General features: G+C 37.8%; 1 protein-coding gene across 7 annotated transcripts in view; it reads right to left on the bottom strand.

Moving 5' to 3' along the window:
- Nucleotides 1-22,371, bottom strand: part of LOC116322958 (bromodomain adjacent to zinc finger domain protein 2B) — a 48,374-nt gene extending 26,003 nt beyond the window's left edge. For 4 of the 7 annotated variants that reach the window (XM_031743203.2, XM_031743201.2, XM_039600231.1 and 1 more), the window contains exon 1: nt 22,194-22,371. The gene's annotated coding sequence lies outside the window, so the exon portion shown is untranslated. Of the gene's footprint in view, nt 1-22,052; nt 22,142-22,193 lie in introns of those variants that run through there. The other 3 variants (XM_031743204.2, XM_031743200.2, XM_039600229.1) reach the window with 2 other exon arrangements.
- Between the last annotated feature and the right edge of the window lie 1,991 nt (nt 22,372-24,362).

Here is a 24,362-nt window from a genome sequence, read left to right on the forward strand (position 1 = left end):
TGAGACAAAATATTGTCTGCTTGGTCTGATAATTATACAGTACAAAATATATCAACCATCTACAAACACTTCTTGGCTTCCACAGAAGCTTTTCTCCTCGAAAAGTAATAGAAATAAATCAACTGTGAGTGATTATTTAATTTAACTGACACTACAGTGACAAAATTATATTTTCCATAAATGACAGTACTGAGCAATTTTTTGCTTGTGATAGGTGTGAAGCAATGAAAATAGTACATGTGCGACAGCACTCATTTGGCTGCGGTCTAGACATCGGAATAAGGTGATTATTATAATTAACTAAATTACTATGAGCCCAATCTAAAATATTCTATATATAAACCTGCTAAAACATCACTGATGATGTTATATGCTAAGCATGGGATCATGACAGAGGAACTGTGCAGTCGGTACATAAAAAACAAAAAACAAAACCAAACACTGCACTGCTACATAATCAATAGTCTGCAAGAGCAGGGTTACTATTCACCTCAGGTTTGCACTGACCCTTTTTTTATTGGCATAGTGAGAGACAAAAGAATCCATGTGCTCTCCAGATGTTGTGTTCATCAGTATGGGTCAAGTTGCCATAAAGAACAAACAGCTCATACAAAACTTGTGGGTGTGGATAAATAAGACAATTATGGAGAAACTTGTTGACAAAACTGACCGGCGGAGACAGACCCAGAACAGACTCTGGGATGCTCTGTGACACTGCAGCATTTGTCATTACGATGACAAAACCCCCACACACCTCGAACCACCATCGCCACCACCAGAAAGTCTGTGTGGTCAGCAAAAAGATCCACCTGAGCTCCTACTAACAGCATAATAATCCACTTTTTGCTCTTGAGAAATGGATGAGGGGAAAAAAAAGAAAAGAAAAGAAAAGGCACAGGGATTTTATTATAATTTTGCTTGGAACAGGCAAAACAAGAAGCCCTTGTTTTACCTGTGCCAAAAAAAGGGGGAAAAAGGTCATTTCTTCTAGTCTTGACCATTTTTAACAAGTATAGAATGCTACATGGGAAACAGTCATAGTTAAGGTGGCAATTTGACTCTGACGAATGGCATGAGGCCTTAGCATGACAAACGATTCAAATGATACATTTGTCCTTCACACTGTGCATGCGGATCATTATCATGAGGAGTGATCTAGCGCTGGGACGTGAAGCCGGGAAACAGGAGTCCCACATGTTCTACACAGTCTGACATCCATCAAAAACACATTCCCTGAGCTCCTGCCTTCTGCTGCCCCATCAACAGCAAGCACTGGCAATAAACTGTGTAGCTGTGCCTGCAGTTTTTAATTAGACGCATACAGAGAAGGAGGAAGAGAGGGGGTAAACAGAGAGAAAAGAACAAATAATTTCATGCACCTCAGATGCTATTAATCTGTTGTTGGCTAGGACAGGGAAAAATGCCATCCAATTACTTATTTTTTTCCATTGTGAATTGATTGTTAAAGCAGTATATTTTACAACATTAACTTACAATTAATGAGGGCAACTGTAAAAATTAAAGATACAGTACGCCTGTTCATTGCCTAATTATCCTTAACCTTCCAACCATATGCATGTCTTTATTTTGTAAGGTAAGCCGACTCTTATTACAAACAGTCACATGTACACCGTTGTTTTGTCATTGAAAACTACATCCTCTATACTTAATTTTTGTAATAATTCCTTCAGCAAATAATGGTGCAAAATGATTATTAGTTTATGATAAACTGAAGATATGATATTGTGAACATATAGCAAAAAGATGTAAAAATTATTGATACTTTGCAGTTTTTTTGCACACTTTGCAGAACATGCATTTAAAATAGCATTTAAAACAAGGCTTTCCTATGCAGTTTCACTTTGCTTTAGACTGACACAAGTCTTACAGGAATTCAGCAACTCAGTCCGTCAGTTAATTTTATGAAAAGGTGCGTAAGCCATATAAAGAGTGGGAAAAAATACTGAGAATATAAATCAGGTTCAATTATCCAACAGGAAACAACTGTAAAAATCAAACATGAGCACACTGCTGCTACAAAGCTTGCTAAAATAATTGCTTCAGAGTAACGGATATCTTTTTTATTCCACTGAACAAAAAGACTCCCCTGCTATTATGATTATTGCTTATTTACTCAGTAATCAACTGTAAAGAGATCACGTAGTGCATTATTAGAAAGAACTTGCAAAATCTGTCTGTATATGTAACAAGGTTTTGAGAGTCTTTATGGTTTGACATTGCATTTGCAACAACCTGCATTTTCTAAATAAGAAACAGCATTTATACATGTGAAAATATGAGGCCTAAGAGACTTTTTAAAGCCTTTGCGCCTTGCTGTCAATGTCCAAGAAGAAATAAAAGGCAGTCAAGATCAAGGTAAACAAAGCTATCACAGTATTTTCACTCCCAGCTCCCGTCTCTCTCACTCTCCAAAGAGCACAACATAAATCACATGGCAACCGTAATGGGAGGTGGGACTGTAGTGTGCCAAATGAAGCAATAAAAAAACATCCTGAGTGTGCCTTTCAAGGCATTAGTGACACTGTGTCCATATGTCCACCGTTTTATTGAAGCAGATGATTCTGGTTACATTCAAACCAACATCTGCGCACATGCTGAATGCCCTATATGAAGGTCACAAAAAGGGATCCGAGATTTTAACCTTAGAATGTGACACTGCGATAATGAAATTTCAGGCTGTAAAATGAAAACATTAATTTTAATAGCTGATCTTCTAAATCACCATTCTAATGGACATGTGAACACATCTCTGCATTAGAGTGATGCAGAGAAACACAGAACAACAATCAAAGAGCCCTCAATGTCGCAATGTCAGAGAGAGCATGATTAACATGTTTATAACAGAGCACTGATCTTCCAGCTTTCACACATTCAAAAGACACTTCAGTGGGCAGATGAAAGATAGAAATACAAGATTATAAACTTATACAACAGTTTCTCCATTTAGTAGAGTTTTGAAATTTCTGAATAGCCAACTGCCTATATGCAAAAGTGTAGCGGAGCCAATCTATGGGGTTCAAAGCAGCAACCTTTTAAAAACCAGGCTTCTTATTTTTAAAGGACCTTGACTAAAGGTTAATGCTTACTTTATTTTAGTTAGTTATAGTCTCCCTCTTTCAGTCCATCTAAAACCAAGTTTGGTGGTGAGCCACAATTTTTCGAGCACTTATCTTGCTTAAACACCTCTGAGGTAATTAAAGTCCAGGGGTTTTAAATTTGATCCATATCTCCATAGCCAGCAATGTCTCGTGCGATGTTTATGGTGATGTGAACACTGTACTGGTGTGTTGTGGTGAAGAGAGAGTGTGAAAATAAAATTGTCGAGCTACGTTCCCACCCTCACCTGTGCTCATGAACTCTGGCTAATGGGTGCAAGAATAAGATAGTGAGCACAAGCAGCGGAAATGAGCTTCCTCTGAAGGGTGTCTGGGCTCAGCCTTGTAGCCAGGTTGAGGAGCTTAGTTATTCAGGAGGAGCTCAAAGTAGAGTTGCTACTCTTTTACATTGAAGGGAAGCTACTTGAGCTGGTTCAGTGATCTGACTAGACTGGACATCTCCTGTGTGAGGTGTTTTAGGTATGCCCTAACAAGATGACCCAGAGCAAACATAAGACACACTGGAGAGATTGCAGTTGGCTTGGGAAGGAGGTAGACGAGGAGAGGGAGGTCCAGACATCTCTACTTAGACTACTGGCCCTGAAAGCCAGCCCAGAATAAGCAGCAGATAATGGACAGACAGACAGATAGAAGGACAGATGCAGCAAAAACAACTAGTTCCTCAAACCAGAACACAAAGGCAGCCTGAAATTGGGCGGAAATGTCAAACTGTTACACTCATGACGCTCATGTCTGGTTGTGAGGCAAACATGAAAGGGGACAGGATCATCTTTGTTTACATGTTGACTCAGCAGTGACGATATTAAGAAAATCTGAAAGCGATACAGAATTCCAGATCACCTCACTGTGTTTTATTACAGTTTAATGCTGAGCTGTGGCTCTGGTCCCATTTCTGTGTTTTCTTTCCCATTAATAAAAACATTTCTCCCACAAAGTGATGCAGAAAAGAGTACAGATTAAAAATTCTAAAATTTCCCACGACTGTGGTGGGAGCGTTTCAAAACCAAATACACACTTTGATTACAGGGTAGTGCAGGATTAATAGATTCTGCTCAGAGACTTGGCTCACACAACATAGATCTCAGTGACTGGTGAGGTCATCTTTTCTAAGACAGTTTGGCACAATTTATGATGTCATTTATTGCAGAACATGCTTAACAACACTTGTGTTTTTGGTCTGTATAATGCAAAGCAAAAACACAAGGGACAATTAAAGCCCACTAACAGCTATGTTATGACTTAGATTAGTTTTAAAAATAATAAACCAAAAATAAGTGCAGTTAAATCACATAATATGAACTCACTTGGCTAAAGACCCTCAGGTAGCTAAACTGGTCGTGCTTAGAGTAATGAATGAGCATCTAACTTGAATTTCATCAATGAAATGTGTTTATATTTTGAATTTGGATAGACTAAGTATATTTTGCTGTAGCTAAGTCCAGGAGCATGATAAGCATAGGAGCTCTGACTTATTGCCAGGTATGAAGGAAAAGAGTAAAGACGTATAGTTTTATTTAGTTCACTGAAAATGGGACTAGCACCGTTTTCCCCTAATGTAGAATAAAATGAAGCCAAAGAAATCATAATTGCCTACTTCTGTGAAAGATGGGAAATGGGCTTAACAAATTAAATGAATATGACATTTGAGTTAAGCCTTATTATATATTAGATTGATTATTTTAAGCAAAATATTATTGTAATCTAAATTCCAAGGTACAGTCCCATGACAAGTATTTGCCTACTTCCAGATTTCTTATTTTATTGCATATTTGTCATGCTGGAATGATGTTCTCTTTCAGTAATGCTGTCTTAGTTTTACACCAGATGTAAAGGGATATAACTTTTGTCTTGTTAGTCCACTTTTTCCCAAAAGTCTTGAAAATCATCAAGATGTTTTTTTTGGCAAATGTAAGATGAGCCTTTGTGTTCTTTTTGGTGAACAGTGGTTTTTGCAGGAACGCTCACCTTAACTGACATAAATGAGGTCTGAAGTTCTTTACATTTTTTCTGGGTTCTTTTGGGACCTCCTGGATGAATCGTCATCACGCTATTAGAGTAATTTTGGTAGGCTGGCCACTCTTGGAATAATGGTGAACCTTCCCAAGTCCTCCACTTTTGGATAACCCTTTTCAGACTAGTCAATGACTTTCTTTCTCAGCAGTATTTGAGTTTCTTTAGATCACTGCATGATGCGTTGGCTTTTGAGATCTTTTAGGCTACTTTGTCAGGGCATTTATTAATTTTATTATTTATTATTTAATAGGTCTGGCAGTAATCAGACCTGGGTGTGGCTTGGGAAACTGCATACAGCTTTCAAAATGAAAAAACAAAATAAAAAAAAAAAAACAAGAGGGAGGGGGAATATTAGCACTTAAAAACTGTATTTTGTAGTTACTTGGGTGATCCTTGTGTAATATTAAAATTTGCTTGATTATCTGAAGCATGAGAGTTGTGACAAATATGAAAAAAAATAAATCAGCAAGAGGGCAAATATTCTTTCACGACACTGTACATTCTATATATACGGCAACATGCACTTTATTCCCTAATGCTCTACCAATTCTGCATGTCACTGTTTGGGGCTCCACAAGAGCAACAGACTGAACACAGACAATCCCTGTTGACATTCCACTGCTGTGAGCCATTAAAGCAAAGGTTATCAGAGAAATGGTGAAGGAAAATATCAAACAGTTTTTCCAGTTCTTTGTTCTTGGCACCAGGATGTGCCTGGCTTTTAACATCATAATTTTAGGAAAACTAACAGGGAGAGATTACAAAATTAAAAAGGGCATTTTATTCTTTTAAATATGGCACTTGTAGTGAAATGAAACAAGATAATGGCTGTAAGATGAGGAAAAAGAAAAACATTTGGCTTCTTTTATTAGCACTCAAAACACCTGAAATTCATTGGAGAGTTAATACTAAGCTCACGGTACATGCAGCTGTGGCTTCAATAGATCCATGAGAGTCACTTGGGATACTCAGACTATTTTTATTTTGATGAATGTGCAGCAAAAAATAACTAATTTCCTGTCTGCCTCAGAGCCATCTTCACAGAAAGAGCTTCTCCTCTGGAGCTAACTGCACATTTCCATCACCTGCTTGCACTGCTTCAGACTGCCATATAACACCAGCATTAACTTTGGTACTCAACACTAATAGGTTAACGTTTAATAACTCTGAATTATTACCATACCAGCAATTGTGCAGACAACCAGTGGCTAATTTTTTATAACTAACAAAAATGACAAGTATGTATTTTGAATGTGGGCTTAAACATGCTTTTGGTTTAGAAGCACTGTTGCTTTCATTGAGTTAAGCCTCGCTGTGACAACAGCTTGTCAGGCCTTCTACTGTTTGAGCTGAAAAAGGTTAAAAAAAGCCTTTAAACTACCATACATGTGCAGAGTTTCACAACATCGTTACTTCATTAACAGCTGAATCCAGTGAGCCTACGAGAGTGCTAAACAAACGACATGCTAATTCACGTTACGAACAGAATAAGCACAGTTAGCTACTTCTTTACTATGGGAAGGAGCAGAGGTATATGCCTGCCACCACACAGCTAAAACTATCAAAAACCTCTACTAGGTGCTCGTGCCGTAACAACAACAACATGACTGACATTTCCCATTTGGATTTCTGGCTCTTTAGGGTAAGCTCTGATTTGCCCCATAGATTTCTGATTCAGGATTCTTTGCTTTGAGTCAACAGTGACACCGTATGCAAAATTAGAATGACACCTTGCGGTAGTGTGCGAGTCAAGTTCCCGCTCACCATGTTTGTCCAGACTTACAGATTTACTTTAATATAAGCTTTGAAGAAATGCAATAGATGGGCACCAAAGATTTGTATCCAACCAAATGAGAGTGTTTTGGTTCTGAAAAATTTGTTTTTGCAGAACATTACAATATAACTGCAATTATGACCTTTGATCTTTTTAGTCAGGAAGTCTCATGACTTCATCACTTTATACACCAATTATAACAAAATTTTGGCCAATAATTAAGAGATAAAGTTTTCAGATATGGCAGAAAAGCTCTTTGTGCAGCCTCGGTGACCCTGACCTTTGACCACCAAAATCTAATCAGTTCTTTCTTGAATGCAAGTGATGGTTTTGTGCCAAATGTGAAGAAATTCCCCTTAGGCACTCCTGAGATATCGTGTTTCTGGGAATTGGATGTGGATGATCAGACAACGTGAAAACATAATGCCTCTGGCCACAGCTGTCACTGGTGTGGAATCATAATGAAACTAATTGAAGCCTACAAAGCAGGAGAAAGATATAAAAAGATACCAGCGCCTTCCACTGTCACATAAGAAGAACTGTGGAAGTGAAGAGAAGACAAGATCCGAAAATCTTTAGATAAAACTGCACTCCTGCAGGTAAGCAGGCAAAGCAAAAACAACGATATGACTACACACAAGTACAGGAGGGTTGATGGTTGGTGCTCTTTTCCCCTGAAACAGCATTAATACACATACAATCTCTACATGACAAAAAAAAATTATGGTTTAAGTAACACTAAAACTAAATAATTTGAATTTGCTCTTATCACATCAAAAAAAAATCCACTAAATTTAGGACTCCATGAAAACACAGAAAGCCTATTTGCACCACAGCTCAAAAAATCCACACAGATGTTTTGCTTGTCTTTGATATTTGATTTGGATTTTATATTTTCAGTATACGAAATCAAAAACTGTTGAAGAAAGATCAGTTTGATGTATGAATATCAAATAATAAATAATAAATAATTACAATGACAGCAATGGACCCTTTGCTTTTTTTCCCCCTGAAGCATGCCACTTATCCAAACATTTCCTCCTGGACATTCAGGCTACATGAATATAATATTCATTTTACTGCAGGAGGACAGTCAATGCATAACAATGAGATCTGCTAATGAAATCAACCATCAAGCTGAAATCCATACATATTAAACTAGTGTCTCAATGTCATTTGCTTTTTGCATCGTTTGCTCATTTTCCTCATTTTTCCCCAGGTTCACCCGATATTTTATGGCGATTTGCTTAAAGTCAAGAACAATACGCGTGGAGCGCAGTTTTATTCTGTGCATGTGTGTTATCCAAGTAATGAGAGGAGCCATTACCACATTAATATAATTTGCATAAACATTCTAATCATTACAAACCCTTCCACCTTAGCAAATTGTTTATTTTGTGTCACATAATGTTAATGAAAACCAACCGCCAAATAGATGCCATTCATACCCCTGAGTAATCACTGCCCATTAACTGTCAAAACATTTTCAGTAATTCTATAACAACAATGGTCTTCTATCCCCTCCTGCACATTTATATAAATGCTATAGGGCTGTACACAAATAATTAGGTATTCATTTGCTGAATAGTTATTAGGTTTTCAATTTTGGGTATTTACTGTAAATATTCTTTAAAATGTGGAAATTGTATATTTTAAATTAAGCTTGAGCCTGGTCTGACATCCCTCATATTCAGCGTAGTGATCATTTAGGCTTCATTTAGCCTTATTTTTACCAGCTTTTCAACTTTGATTCAAGAGCTTCACACAGCACCAAGTTAAAACACTAACAAACAAACAAAATAATTTCTTGACAACCAAATCTTTCCATTTGCTCAGACAGGCATACCTCTATGTGTACTGTTCAGTGAGCTGCAGCACCAAGACTGAGTCTGAGCAATGTGTAAGAGAGGAACAACAAATTAAACCTTTTCTTTTTTTTCAATGATTTTACATGAGAATAAAGCTGAAATCACAACCCTTTCATAAGCCTTAACTTATGTGTTCTGTGATTTTTTTCAGCCATTGTCTCAATTTTGCTGCCAAAGCTTTGGTTGCCAAGACAAACAGGTTGCATACAGGACAGCTCTAAAATACAGTCCATTTTAAATGTTTCAAGGATGCAAGTGCTTGCTTGTTCACTGCCTACAATTTCCCTCATTATGCACATACACCCTGGTTAATGATTACACATTTAATCCCCCTTTAAATATGACATTTAAATCCTTTCCCACTAGCTTAGAGGAGAGATAACTGATCAAGTGCTAGGGGATCTCCGTGAGCGACAGAAGGTCACCGCCGCCAGCAGAGCTGATAGGGAGCATCAACGCCATTTTCCCTAACTGCCATTTTTCTTCCCTGACAAAGACTCCATCTGCCACCAAGCCATTTGCAGCCTCGGAGTTTGAATTTCAATGATTTCCTACCATTCTACAACTCAGCATTCACCTTGATGTCCCCTCTAAACCTTCCTGAGCGCTGACACCACAGATCCTCTGTCCAGGCCCTGGAGGATGCCGACAAGCCTCTCATTCTGCTAAGTGGTATTTGTGCTATTCAGGAATGGTAAGCATTTCATTACCACTACTTCTAAACAGAAATAAGCGAAGAACTGACAGAGCATGCCGTTTTTTGCTATCACGTCACATTACGTAACGACAGCAAACTCCTGCTTGGTTTCCTCTAAAAGTTACAAATTATAACTTTCTACATAGAGGGAAATTACACACTTAATTGCTGCACACTAAAAACAAAAAAAGCTTGGATGAACCTGACTTAGAGCTTCCATTTAAAATGTATACCACGTGCCAGCACTCAGGATCAATAATGTAAATGGAAAACATGACACACTTGGATAAACAACATTACATACTTCACACTAACCCAGAAAAAGCCTGACCTCACCTCCTCGCAACCCACGAATGAATCACAGGGATCACACCTGATGTGATGTAGCATAAACAGAAGAAATAATGATACAAAACACATTTCACTATTTTCAAAACATCTTAATTTATATCAGCCGTTCTGCCTGGAAACAATACAAGAAATTTACTGCTGGGCCTTTTAGGTACACTGAAGCTTATTGGTAACTGTTACAATAAATCCTTGAGGGATTCTACCATATACACAGATGAAAGGGAGAGAGATCAGCTTTAGATGAAGATGGGATTCCTGTGGTGAGGCTCATTTTGCTATTGCCATTTCAGCTCAGCTTGTCTGCCGTGCCTCAGTGACCCGTGTCTTTCTAGGGTCATCCACAAAAAGTCAGTCATTTCCTCTATATCAACAAGGGGACTGTGTACATGTCATGAATTTCATGACACAGATAGGTCTGTGCGGTATGTTGACTTTTTCAGTATATAGATATTTTGACTCATAAATATTCGAAGAAGATGAAGTCAGAGCCATAGATGTTGGGACACGGATTTATTTTTTCTGTGCAATTGCAACTAGACTTTCAGTTTTAATTCATGAGGTTTGGCAAAAATATTGCATTAAATGTTTAAGATTTAGTCTTTTTTTTTGTTTTACACAGTCTTTCAATTCAAACAGCTAGTTGTTGTATTTGTAGCATTCCATACACGCCACCAACAAGAAAGTTGCAGAGTGCTCTCTGGTAAACAACTATGCAACATCAACACTCATAACACAGTTGAAGGGTGTTTTTTCTAGCACTTCTTTACTTTTTAAATTTTCATTTATTAGCCATTATCACCCATTTATCAGCCACCTGAAATACCCACACCACTAAATTAGCAAATAACTAATATCGGGCTCTACAGATGACTGATCAGACATTAAAAAAACAAAAACAACAACAAAAAAACCCCCCATTCAAATGTGTTGCTTAAAGATGCTCTTGCATTGTTTTCCATGGCCCGTTACTAATGTGTTCTACTGTAATGCGCCATCCTATCAGTTTGCAGCATCTGTCTAAATCTAAGGAGGCCGTATATTTCTATATGCTGCTTTTTTAGTCACATCATCAATAAACAACAATGACCCAGTTTAACTGAGAGCTATACATGGCTATGCTATTACATTGCCTCCATCATTTTTAAACAGGCTAGGGTGTAAGCCTTTGCATTATGAGACACTATTTTCCTTTTCCATACTTTCCTTTCCCATCATTTAGAACAAGTTAATCTTGGTTTTATCCATCAAGTCTTTCAGTATGGGGCACGCATTTTTCAGATGTTTACTAGCAAAGACTAAGCTGCCTGTGTATTTACTCAATGAAGATAGAATTGTAGACGTTTGCTAAATGCCTAATAGGTATCACAAAGAAAGAGATTCAATGATCATCCACTTTTGTTGTCTTATGAAGTTATCTGGACAATTTTTATTGTTGTCAGTACTTTTTTTAAAGAATGGACCAAATTTTTTATTTTGCCCAATACTCAGGTTTTTTACTAATTCTTTGACTGGTCTCATTTGCTTTAGTTATTCATCATGTCTTTGGATGACTTACTGAACGACTGGTCACACATAGGAAGCGACTTGCAGTAATGTAGTGACCTGAGGACCTAGAAATCAACAGCATTCAACACCATCAAGTGACTACAAGCAAAATAACCACTGGCGTAGCAAAGTAGGAATGTCATGAGTTGTCCTTTTCTCAACTTAGAAGCAAGCGATTAAAGTGACTACCGATGAGATCGAAGGATACAGCACTGCTACAATTTGATGACTGTCACTGACATTCTATCTTTTTAGGTCACAATACTGCTGCAAATCTCTTCCTGTATTGACCCCACTTCCTTCAATCAATCAATCAATAATCAATTTATTGTGTTAGTATACAGAAACAAAATTGCAGGTTTGTTTAGAGAAAGGATTTATGGGGCATATCACCCTGTTATAATTGGAGGCTAAACTAAATTCACACTACTGTACATGAAACATCACATCTTTCAGGAAAGGTTTGCATTGATCACTGAACTACATCTGATTAATTAATTCAAAACTACAATTAAAAAAAAAAAAAGCCTGAAATATACACTATATGAAGTATTAGGCCACCTACATAACACCTACAGTCTTCATGGAATTTGCCTCTAAATAGGCATTATTATGGAGCTGGTCTTCTCTGAAGGCTTTCTGCAAGATTTTGGAGAGTGTCAGTGGAAAATTTTGCCCATATAGCCAAAAGAATGTTCATGAGGGCAGACACTAATATTGGGTGGGATGGCCTGGGTCACAAATGCCATTCTATTTCAACCCAAAAGTGAACATGGCTCTGTGCAGGCCAGTCAAGTTCTCCCACACCCAAAACCATAAAACTGTTCTCACAAAGTTGGAAGGTGAAATTTGTCCAAAGTATTAAGACTTCCCATCACTGAAATCAAGAGGCCGAGGCAAACACCAGAAAAAAACCCCCATAGCTTTTATCCTTTCTCCACTGAACTTCCCAGCACAATGCAGACGTGCAAGTAATGCTCTCCTAGCATTCGCTCGTCTCAATACTCAGACTATCGGGTAGAAACGCATGATTAGTAATTTCACAGAACACTTTTCCACTGCTCCAGAGTTGATTGGCAGCAGGGTTTGCACCACTCCATCCAATGCTTTGCATTGTGCTGGGTGATGTAATGTGAGGTTTGCAGATATTACAGCCATGGAAACCTGAGAAGCTCACAGTACAAAGTTTTGGTGCTGATGTTTGGAGTGATTTTGATGACGACAACTTTTAAACATTATGCTCCTCAACCCTCTGCGACTAAGCTCAGTGACTTTACTTGATCAGACACTGTGGCTGAGTTGTGATAATTCTAAAATTCTTCTAATTTGCAGTAACACCAATTACAGCTGATTGTGGAAAATCTAGGAGAGAAAAAATTTCACGAAATGACTTGTTGCAGCAGTTGCATTACAGTGCCACATTAAATTTCACTGAGCTCTTCAGAATAATCCATCCTTTCATAAATGTTTCTAAAAGCAAACTGCATGGCTAGATGCCTGATTTTATACACCTGTGGCCTGCTTTAAAACATGGCCTCATGAAACACTGATGCACAATAGAGAAAAACTGAAGTACCTGCAAGCTTGTAATAACTCTTATAAATTACCATCAGGTATTGCGGTCAAAGAAAAAAAAAAAAACCCTAACATTTTCTTATTGTACCTCTAATTAGTACTAAGTGATATACTTGCTATCTGATGTACTTTCCAGCTCGCTGTGAAGGCAGCAATTTCAATTTCTACAGGAGCTAAAAAAAAAAAAAAAAAAAAAAAAAAAAAAAAAAAGTATAAAACTACTATATGTGAATCCCAAATTAAATTTTAAAACGAAGGCAAACAATAGCTCCAATAACACCAATTACCCCTATTTGGACCATAGTCATTTAAATATACCCCATAGTCAAAAAAGTTTTTTTCCTCCCCCAAGAGACTTAAATATGCTCTAAAGCCATAACACTTTAACTCAGATAGGAAGACAGATAGGAATTAATTAGATACACAAAAAATGAGAGCAAAGCATAAAGCAGCACAGACTAATTTCATAAAGGAGGACTTTGTTATATTTCACCCTAATTGGAAAATTTTTAATCCCATCCCCAAATAAGACTTGAAAATGAGGCGATCCACATAGTTCAGCATGTTCATTCATCAGTTACATGTTCCAGTTTTACAAAGCACAGGCTTGCTTTTCTATTTAACAGTATAGAAATAAAAAGAAGCATTTCAAAGAGCCTAACAGTGGATGTTAACAATGGGCAGTCAATGCAACAAAACACTGTATAAGACTTTGCTCACTGCTGTGACGTCACCACTTGCCACCTTAAATACAAGACAACAACAGTCATTTATTGCTTGATTTTATCGACTTACCCATTCAGCATTCTTCCTATCTGGCAGCCACATGAAAATGTAATAAAAATGATAATATGGACCCCTGGGGAAATTTTAGCATCAGTAGAAAAATCAAGCTTCTACTCCTAGAGACAACAGAGGGCAGTGGGACATGACAAAAACACTTAAGATATTGGATTATGGCCTACTGTGTAACAAGAGTGGCTTTGGAGCTATGGTGCCAACATTTGGATTTTACAGTGAGTCAATAATTATAAGAAGGAATGTATTAGATCAAATCAATGTCATTAATTTAAGCACACTAAAACTCCTCTGGCAAAGCAGCGAAAATGATGAGATTTACTTTCCAACTCTTGTATTGATATTTCTGTTCAGAAACTGAGACACAGCCACTCCCTTGGTCCAAAGATGTTTTAACACACATATGTTAGGAACTGCAAATATTTCTAACCAGTCAGCACATGTATCCTATTCATGCATTACCATCTGGCTTCATTTTGTTTGGAATGTACAGGAAATGAAGACCTAGACCTGCCTGAGTCTGAATCATTTAAATCCTTTCAAGTCCTAGTGTGGCAAGTGTTAAAACCACTAACATTTCTAGAACTCTTAAGTAACCATTTAAACCAAGCCTAATCATTAACAATACCATGGAAAAATCAAAATAATCGCTGAGGGATCTAATATTATCCTCATTTAGCAGGCGTATGATATAGTGGGGGTTGGCAACCCCTTGGAAATCGCTGGTTGCTCGGGAAAAATATGAATTCTCAACTGGGTTAAATTGACTTTGAAGAGGGTCCATGTCAAAAACATCCTTATGATTGCTTTGATTGTTAGTAGATCACAGCAGTCACCCTGAGGTTTTCAATTAAAGATGCTGACTTTTTTGCAAATATTTAAGAACTACTCGCCGAGTGGTAGTAAACGTGAAAAAGTGCAACGCAAATAAGAAACAAAGAATGCTCTGCTACCTTCAAAGTAAAACCGGTGTCTTACCATTGCAATCAACACATTTCAAACTTTTACTCTGAAGGTGAATGGTCTTAGTTTCAACCAGTTTCTCCAGGCAACTTATGAATATAGACTGGAGTCTAAGCTTAATGTTTAGCTTAATGTGCCCTGTCAGCGTTTCATGTTGAAATGTTTACACACATTGAAATTTGGTCATATTCTGTTACACAATACTTTAAAAGTAAAGCAGCCATCATACTGACCCTCAGCACCTTTTCAGTTGTAAATTTCTATCAGTAGGCCAAACTTTATAATTGTGGGTCCAAAAGTCAACTTTTCAGTGTGTTTAATCTATACTTTTTTTAAATGTCAGTCCAAACTGGCCAACATTTCAATAACAATTTGACGAAAAGAAACACTCTGCTCCATTTACCTGTTGCCATGGTGAATTCTGGTATTGAAGGCCTATTATTTTTAATTACCCATCCAGACTTAACCCAAGATAAACATAATTAACTCTAATTATCTGTAACAGAAAACTAGTAAAACAAGTTATCAGTTTGTTAAATCTGCTTTCTGAAGCAGACTCTACCTGAACGATCAAGCAGACCAGACTAGCGTGCTCTAACCACAGCTCAATTGACTAATTAGCATACGTAACATGGGACTAATTAGCATGTTTCACAACCTATATTTATACATAAACTTTCTCTGTGAAACAGGAAGATGGAGCTATAACGCCATGATACAGATGTTGGTGAGATATCTACTTTTACCCGAAGATGTTTTTAGTTTGTTTGTACTTAATGGCTAATCATAATAAAAATGGAAGACATATTCTTAAAGCTGACACTTTATTTACTTTATATCTGAGTGGACTCCTACCGGAGATGGCTACCTCCCTGCTCTGTTTTTGAAGATCAGCTGTTACAGGTATATCGGGTCCATAATGCAAAAAATTTAAACATTCATTAAAACACAGAAAAAGCTTCAAAATAAAGCTGGTGAGGTAAAGATCTGGAATGAAAGAGCTAACACGTCACTTTCAGATATACAGATGCTGTTAGCCTCCAGTTCTATTCGCTGCCGATAAAAAACCTGTATTCAGCAGATCTCTCATCACCTGCACTTGACTGTACATCACGTACTGCACATGTCCATCATCTCACCAGCTGTGCCACTGTGTGTTGTGAATACTAGTGGACCTAGGTAACTTTAATCAACATCAAGAATAAAGAGCTTCTGCAGGAACTATGTGAACTACTCCAAGGCTGAGGCTATTTGGGTTACTAAGCTGTTCACCGATTTAACTTCATATGATTTATTTAAAAAAAATAATAATTAAAAAATGCAAAAAAAAAAAAAATATCATCACATAATGACACTGGCTTTCCAACAAAGAGCTGCTTACTAAGTCATGGAAATAACAGTCACAGGTACCCTCTGTAACAGACTCCTTAACTGCCCTTGTGTAACATGATTTGAAGCCTGCTACTGAGCTTGTGCCCTCTTGGCTCTAAAACACTAACATCTCCTTGTCATCATTTTCTCTTTTAAATACTTATAACATGAAGTTATTTTATCATTATGTTTGCAATATTCATCTAGTGCAGCATGAGCGTTTGCCTCACCCTACACTGAATGTGCAGCTTATTTGGATTATCATGGCGTGTAACCACTCTTTTTAGTGGTTACACTTGCAGTGCATGTTCTACACAGTGCTGTGTGACTGACGGGCAAAACATGAAGCTGGCCTTTTGTTTTGGGATTGCTTTGTGTCTTTATGTTTTGGACCTAGAACAGTGCTGTCAAAATTGAGGTATTTCACAGATGTTTTCTGTAAAATGGGTAAGTATAATATCTACATACTCCAGGCATAATAGCAAAAAAAAAATACCGATGCCATTTCCATGTTTATTTAAAGAATCCTGAGCACTTTCTAAACTGTGCATGTTTAAAATGACTGTGCCCACCTCCATGTGAAAAAGAAAATACAGAAAACAAAACAGGTGTTTTTTTTAATGTTAAAGGAGCAGCCCTCTGCAGCATGCATGCACCAATTACTCGCTGCCCTCATGCCTGCTGAGCACGCTTTTATTAATTATAGTGGAAGCAGGATCTGCTCTGCAAATGGTGTGCATATGTTATTCTTCTGTTTGTGTCACTACTCTGTCAGTATAGATGTTTATGTCTGAATATCACAACTCTTAAAGAAATGCTGCTGGTATAACCTCTGGTACTATACCTTTATTATTAAGCATTGTTGTGTATTAAGCACATATATTATCCTTTTCAGCTACACTGAGAAAATGTCAGTAGTGTAAAATACTGCTATTGTGTTAGCACCTATTATTAGAAAATACCAGAAGCAACCACCAAAGTAAATAAAGTTATATCATTACATATAAGTATTTACATATAATTAATTACATATAATTATCCATCTGATAATTTCTAAGCTGATGTTATCGAATGATAAACTTTTTGACAATTTAAACAAAGAGTACACTGATGATTTAATATTTGCTGGCTGAAATGTGGCATTTGGTCTTGGTTTATCGCCATAGTGTTTTGTTTTGTTTTTCTTGAAAAGTATTCATTTTCATTCTGTGAGTTGGAAACGCCTGTTAAGTTCAAAACTTTAACAACCCCGTTACCTAATATTTTTTCTCATCGAGGTCAGATTGTGTATTGCACGTCTGCTGTAACTCATTCAGTGTTTCCCTTTAGTTGGGTGGTCCACCCAGAGGTATTTGTGTTTACACAAGTATATTTGGCAGTTTATTTATTGTATTAATCTCAGAATGCCGTCATCCGTGATCAGTTAGCTAGCAGGAAATTCCCTTGCTTTTATTTTGCGAGTTCAGTCAATGCTAGTCAAGTTGCCCCAGGCCTTCCCAGCTTATATTTTTCCTTTTGTATCACTCGTTAGCCAAGGCGTGTTTGATTGTGGCAGTCCAGAATATCAACTCACACCAGCTTCTCCCTTTAGAGAATCTCATCTCGAGGTCATATGAACTTCCAACTCTACTGTCTTGGACTGCAGCTGTGATTGCTCTTATTCTGCTCTACAGGTCAATGCCAAACTGAAAAACAGCTCGAATCAGATTCTGCAATCCATCAAAAACAGACCTCTGTGTTGTTATGCCAAACTTACTTAGGCTGCAGTGTCACGCCTTGTAATCTAAGATTGCGTCCATAAGGTAAGAGTATTATTATAGAGGTAGCTGATTATATTGCTCGGGTATTTGTTACACAACGCTTGGCAGATAAAATCTTTGATGAGAAGAAACTTAGAAATAGTCCTCCTTAATAATTTCAAACAATGAACTGCCCCTTCTTCACAACACCAGAACATTGCAAACAGACTTTAAATCTGTTTGAAACACTGCATGGCTTACTTCAACATAATCTACAGCACCTGATCTATAGGAACAGCATAAGGTTTTATTCACACCTGTTAATAATAACAAATAATCACTGGTTAGGCCTAAAGCCAAATGGTATTTTAATTTAATGTTGCAGCATACACTCAGTGGCCACTATTTTAGTTACACCTGTTCTATTGCTTGTTAACCCTAATATCTAATTAGCCAATCACATGACAGCCATTCAGTTAATTTATGAAAGTAGACATGGTCAAGACAACTTGAGGCTCAAACCAAGCATTATAATTATGGTGATTTAAGCAACTGTGAACGTGGCAGAGTTTGACTGGTCTGAGTTTTTCAGAAATTAGTGATCAACTGGGATTTTCACACACAGGCATCTTTGGGGTTTCCGGAGAATGGTCAGAAAAAGAACAAAAAAAAGACAAAAAGAGCAAAACTGCTTGTTGACGTCAGAGGTCAGAGGAGAATCGCTAGACTGCTTCGAGATGATAGGAAAGCAAGAGTAACTCAATGACTTGTTACAACGAAGAAATACAGAAGAGCATCTCTGAATGTACAACATGTCTACACTTAAAGCAGATGGGCTGTAGCAGCAGAAGACCAGACTAGGCCCCACTCCTGTTAGGCTAAGAACAGCAAACTGAGGCTGCAGTTTACACAGGCTGCCCAAAATTAGACAATAGAGGATTGGAAAAACGCTGCCTATTCTCACCTTCTTGGCACACTTAAGACCTATTACTACCAACTGAAAATTGGTTAAATACCACAGCGTACTTAGTATTGTTTAAATGACCATATTCATCCCTCTGTTACCACATCTTCCACTCATCATCCTATGGCAGCTTCCGGCCACAAAACTGATCTGAAACTGGTTTCTTGAACATGACGACAAGTTCACTGTACTCAAATGACCTCCACAGTCACCATATCTCAGTCCAGTAGAGCTTTAGGATGTGGTGCAACGGATGCACAGCTAACAAATCTCAACACGCATGAAAATCACTAAGGACTGTTTCCAGCACCCTGTTGAATAGCATAGAATTGAAACAGCTCTGAAAACAAAACGGGATTCACACAAGTGCTAATAAATGTACCTAATAAAGTGTCCAGTGAGTGTAGTTTCCTTTGCAGTGTCATTTAAAGAAAGCAGTTATGTTTACTAACCCTTTCACTTTGGCCTCTGCTGAGCCAAACGTTTTCAAGAATGCATTTCTTTTTACAAGTTTCTAATAAGACCAGACAATGATAACGAAAAAAAAATTGTGACTGCTGCAGCATGCTTAGGACAGCTAAAGTGGGAAATGTTTGTGGCAGCAGTGAGCAGATTTTAAATGCATGAGGATCAATAAAAAAGGTGGCTGCTGAAGCACAGTCTTTGCATGAGAGTGGAACAGTTCACAACAGCAGTGATCTAAAGGTCCATATTCATTTGTAATACTGCACCTGCCTGACCAAGAAGTATGAATATGGAGTCAAATCATTCATTCTCAGCTGACCTATTTTGGATTTTATTTTTTGCTGGAAAGGGGGTAAATAAATACTAAACAGCCATCAGCCAATTAACACAGAAGGCAGACATCAAATGCAGAAGCGTCAGTGGTTCAAATTAAGCACTGCGACAAGCATCTCCAGGCGCAGAAAAAAAAAAAACAGACCAGGAAGATGAGTGAAAAAGAGTAATCTCCCCGACATATTCCTAATAATCCACCTCCCCTGTGCCGCTCCCCTCGAGCTCACCCAATCATAAAGTGTCAACACTGACCTACAAAAAGGGACTCCTGTCAAGGCTTACATGCTTGAAAACATCAATCACAGCAGACAAAGAGGGTACATTGAATTATGCAGCATTAACCTTCGGGGCTTGCATATAAAGACCACAGATTTATTTATGCTTGTGTGTTAAGAGCCTCTGCACTGTTCCTTACAAAGTGCTGCCTGCCAAATTGATGAACCTGCACCTCAGCCCTCAGCTGGAGTCCAGCATCTTTGATTAATGAGTGCAAACTTGTGAAAAGGGCAAGAATAGGAGAGACAGGGTGAAAATGGGTGAAACACAATTATTATAAGACCCTGGTTGTTTTTTTCCCCCCCACACTTGCTTTTAAAAGGCCGTTGAAAGGGAAACGGAAGATAAAACTATATATGTGTTTTTAAATCATATATAATACACCTAGTAGTCTAGGAAAAGAAATAAATTATACAAAAACTCACTCTGCGCCTTGCACTAATGTATATTGCTAATGGCAATTTAAGTGTGCTAAGCAGTTCTTTTAGACAACTTGTAATTAAGTGAATGATTGAGTTGAAAATCAGGAGCTAAATTTGCCTTTGGAGCCCAGACAGCAAAGCCCTACAGTCTTCGTAGCACCCAAATGCCAAGTTGCTGACTCTATTGTTTTCTCTGTGTTAAAGGCTGATATTAGGAGCTTAACAACACTGCTCTGCGTGCAGAGCTCTTCAAGGGCATGTGAACTGAATAAATATGAGCCAAAATGAGTGACCTTCTACCTGTGTTTTGATTCACTGGCAGTTACTGGATGCATGCATAACACATCAAGGCTGTGATCTGATTTATCTCGCTGCCTTGGCTACTGAAGCCATTTAAATGATGAACTTTAGCAGATCTAACGCTCGCTGCCATTTCACTGAGACTGTAAACGCGAAGGTCACATCCTTGTTTATTAATATCAATTATATCTGTGAAGGCAAATCTGTGTGTGCAGCAAACAAAAGATGCGCAGTGACAGGATAAGCTCTACGGATTGCATTGAGGTTGTTTTTTTGTTTTTTTTTAAAGAAGTGGGATAAATATTATCATGATAAAGTCTGAAGGGAAAGATCTGCAACAGTTGTTCATGTTTTCCTAAATTTCTGCTGTGATTGATGTGTAGTTTTTCCACATAGGCTACATTTGTGTTCACTCACAAGAGGAAAAGGTTCTCTGAATTAAAAGCAAGCTAAGTGTGTTTAAAAGTGTGCTGCAGGAAACAAATGGGGACAATGTTATAATGTCCTGATTTCTGCGATGGAAGTTAGGCCAAGTTTTTGCTTGTGTCACCCGATTTACAACATTCTGCAAGGTTAAAAAAAAAAAAAAATCATAACAATAATTTAAATTAATTTAAAACTAAACAAAAACAAGCGAGAACAAAGTGAATTTCTATGACTTCCTACATATATGAAACTGTTTATCAAATGTCACTAACAAAAATCTAACTCTCCTTAACTCCAAAAAACCACTGCTTTAATCTCACTTAAAAAAAAAAAAACAGGTAGTTTTTTTCTTTTTCTAAGACTCGTTTACTATCATTACTGTAATAAACACACAGCGTCTAAATAGAGGGTGCTATTTTAATAGCCCAACATGGCGAATGTCTTGTGGTTAATATGAAAGCTGGCACAAAAATGGAGGGTATTGTCATAATCTCAAAGGTTACATTTCAGCTCAGACCACAACTGCAGCGTTAGCTGTGCTTTTCCTTTTAAGAGGAAGCAACAAAAAGAGAAAACAAGAGGCGGAGGCGAAAGCAGCGAGCAGCCCGTCTGCCACATTAATGCACAATCATTTATTATTAGCTAAACATTACGGAAGCTCATTTGTGTTATATCCAGCTGTTGGACAATTTCGTGACACGCCACGAGCTTAAATCCACGACAAATACCACACAAGCGGGGCAGTCAGACGTTACTTTTAAACATGACACACTCCTACAAGAAGCGTAAGGTGAGCTATAAACCTAATAGCTAACTTTCCAGTAACGTTTGCGGACTCACGGAGTGAGAGCAACACCGCCGCCAGGTACTGAACATCACTGTTAGCGTTAACCCCTTACCGAAGTCTTTTTATACACAAGTTCCAGTGTAAACATGACAGCAGTTATATCTTTAACAAAGTTTACGGCAGCAGCATTCATAACCCCTCTACATACTTTTAATACCAACTTTCTCATGTTTTTTTTTATAACTCACCGAGCGGATACAGCTTCACTGAAGGCAAGTGTACGGTAAAAGGATGCTGCTGGTGAAGTTAGCTTAGCCATCCCAGACGAGTGAAAGAGTGAAATAATACATGACATGCGTGAACCTGACGAGCGAAGGTCGTCAACTCACCTGATTATCGTCTTGTATTCCTTAAAAAAAAGGAGAAGCGGAAAGGAAAAGGTGTTCATTTACGTCCCTGTCGGTTTAAGGGCTGTTGAAAGAGATGAGTGGCGAAGTGGTCAGTGATTGAGTCCGGCTGGTCGGTAACGCGTTGCTGAACGTGTTGATCTCTGATCGCAGATTGAAGAGCCTCTCCTCCTGATTCACTCTCCAAGCAACTCGAGCGAAGTGACGTCAGCTCCAGGGTTCGGAGAGGCTACCATGCAAAGTTGTGTGGCATCGTAGTCTCTAAGATGGCAGCATTGCAAACATATACATCTAAACATTATGCAACAGCAAGCTCAGTAAAGATCACATATCGTGGATCTTGGGCATCAGTATTTGCAAGGACACAAATTATAGTAATAAACAAATAAATACACATTTAAAGTAAGGTACCCAGTAAAACAGTTCATTTATTTGTTTGCAATTGTATCAATGTCAGTAGTTACTTGTGCATCTTGTCAAACTCTTTCATTTGAAATTTCCAAAAGTCTGGACTCCTATAAGGCAAATATCAGCGTACTATTGCTTTGATGGTTCCTGGAATAAAATGTATAGAAAAGTGATATTGTCATTCAATGAAGTGCTGCATTTGGTCAAGTATTTGACCATCTGCTCTCATCTCAGTGCATTTAGGCTTGTTTAGACATGACTAAAAAAACATCCTGCTAAAGTTCAAACTGAGCATCATGATCATCACAAGGTAGAAAGGTGATTTTAGTAACTTTGAACATGGCATACTGATTGGTGCCAGACGGGCTGGTTTGAGTATTTCAGAAACTGCTGATCTGCTGGGATTTTCCCACATATCCATCTCTAGGGTTTACAGAGGCTATTCACTGAGCGGCAGTACCTCCATCTGCCTCTGTTTCTAGTTTTTCTGATCACAGCGCACAACTGGCAACAGGAAACAAAGTGTTACACTCCCCAGAAAGAATGTAACTATAGGGAAATGTGCTGCTCATGTCTACTAGTACTGTAGATTAAGGTTATAAAAACAAGCATAAAACCATGTGATTTGAAATTCCAGTTTGTTTCACACACACAAAAAAAATGGGTAGGTATCTTTTCGTTTGTTTGTTTATTAAAAAGAAAAAAGAAGATACAGTGTTTCAGTTTCTGTAAGCCTGGCCAAAGCATGCTGCATATGAGTTCCAGTTAAACACAATAATTAAGGCACAAAGGCATGTTTGAATTAAAGATGTAGAGAAACAAACCCCCTCATCAGCATTTGTAATCTATAACATGTTTCTTTACCTGTTCCACGTCCCTTGCGGCCATTGATTTTCCTCCTTTTAATTCTGCCATTATGCAGCCGTCACAGAAAGCACCAAATGGACAAACACACTGAAAAGATTTCATACATTTGTCCTCCGAGCCACAGCACAGCTGGGCTTCTTACTTTTACAGCGATGATAAAGGAACGTCTTTTTCTGGCCACAGTTTTTCATATTATAAAATTAAAATGTCATCCTAATTGTTAAAATAAAAATCACAGTCAGTGCCTGCGGTGGAAAGCAGCAAGCGGGGGGAAGGGCAAGTAGTCAGTCCCCTTTACAGAGTCTTGATTAGAAAGTATAATTAGATATCAAAGACGCAGCAAAGATGATGTCTCAAAAGATTGATAGAAAACAAGATGTGCGTTTGTTTTGTTCTTATTATTATCACTTCACAGAAAACACAGAATGCCCTCAAGACACAAGAATTGGACTCACTGCCACTGTTGTTTTTCTCTCATATTTAAATAATTTAAATTATGTCAGTGCACAATGTTGTGATCCTTCTAACACCTAAGCCTTCCAGCACATACATTTGATTTAGCATATTGCACAGTGTCTGGGCTAAACCTGTACATTAATCTCTTAAGTTTGCAGCTATGTGTGTAAACTAAAACTGCATTGTGATCATTTTCATCCATTTTTAAGCATTTAGTTTGGCTCTCACAATAAATCTAATTATAAGGTATGTGGTACTGCATGAAATTTATATAAGAGTAAAGACATACAAAATGTAATATAATTCATATCAGTCCCATGGGGTGCAAATAAGTGAAGTGACTGGTCAGAAAGCAGTCATTTGCATAGTAGTCTTTGTTTTCTTCTGTTAATTGGAGCATGTTCCAGGATAGTAAATGGA

Source organism: Oreochromis aureus, linkage group 16 (assembly GCF_013358895.1).
Source record: "Oreochromis aureus strain Israel breed Guangdong linkage group 16, ZZ_aureus, whole genome shotgun sequence".
Classification (NCBI taxonomy): Eukaryota; Metazoa; Chordata; class Actinopteri; order Cichliformes; family Cichlidae; genus Oreochromis; species Oreochromis aureus.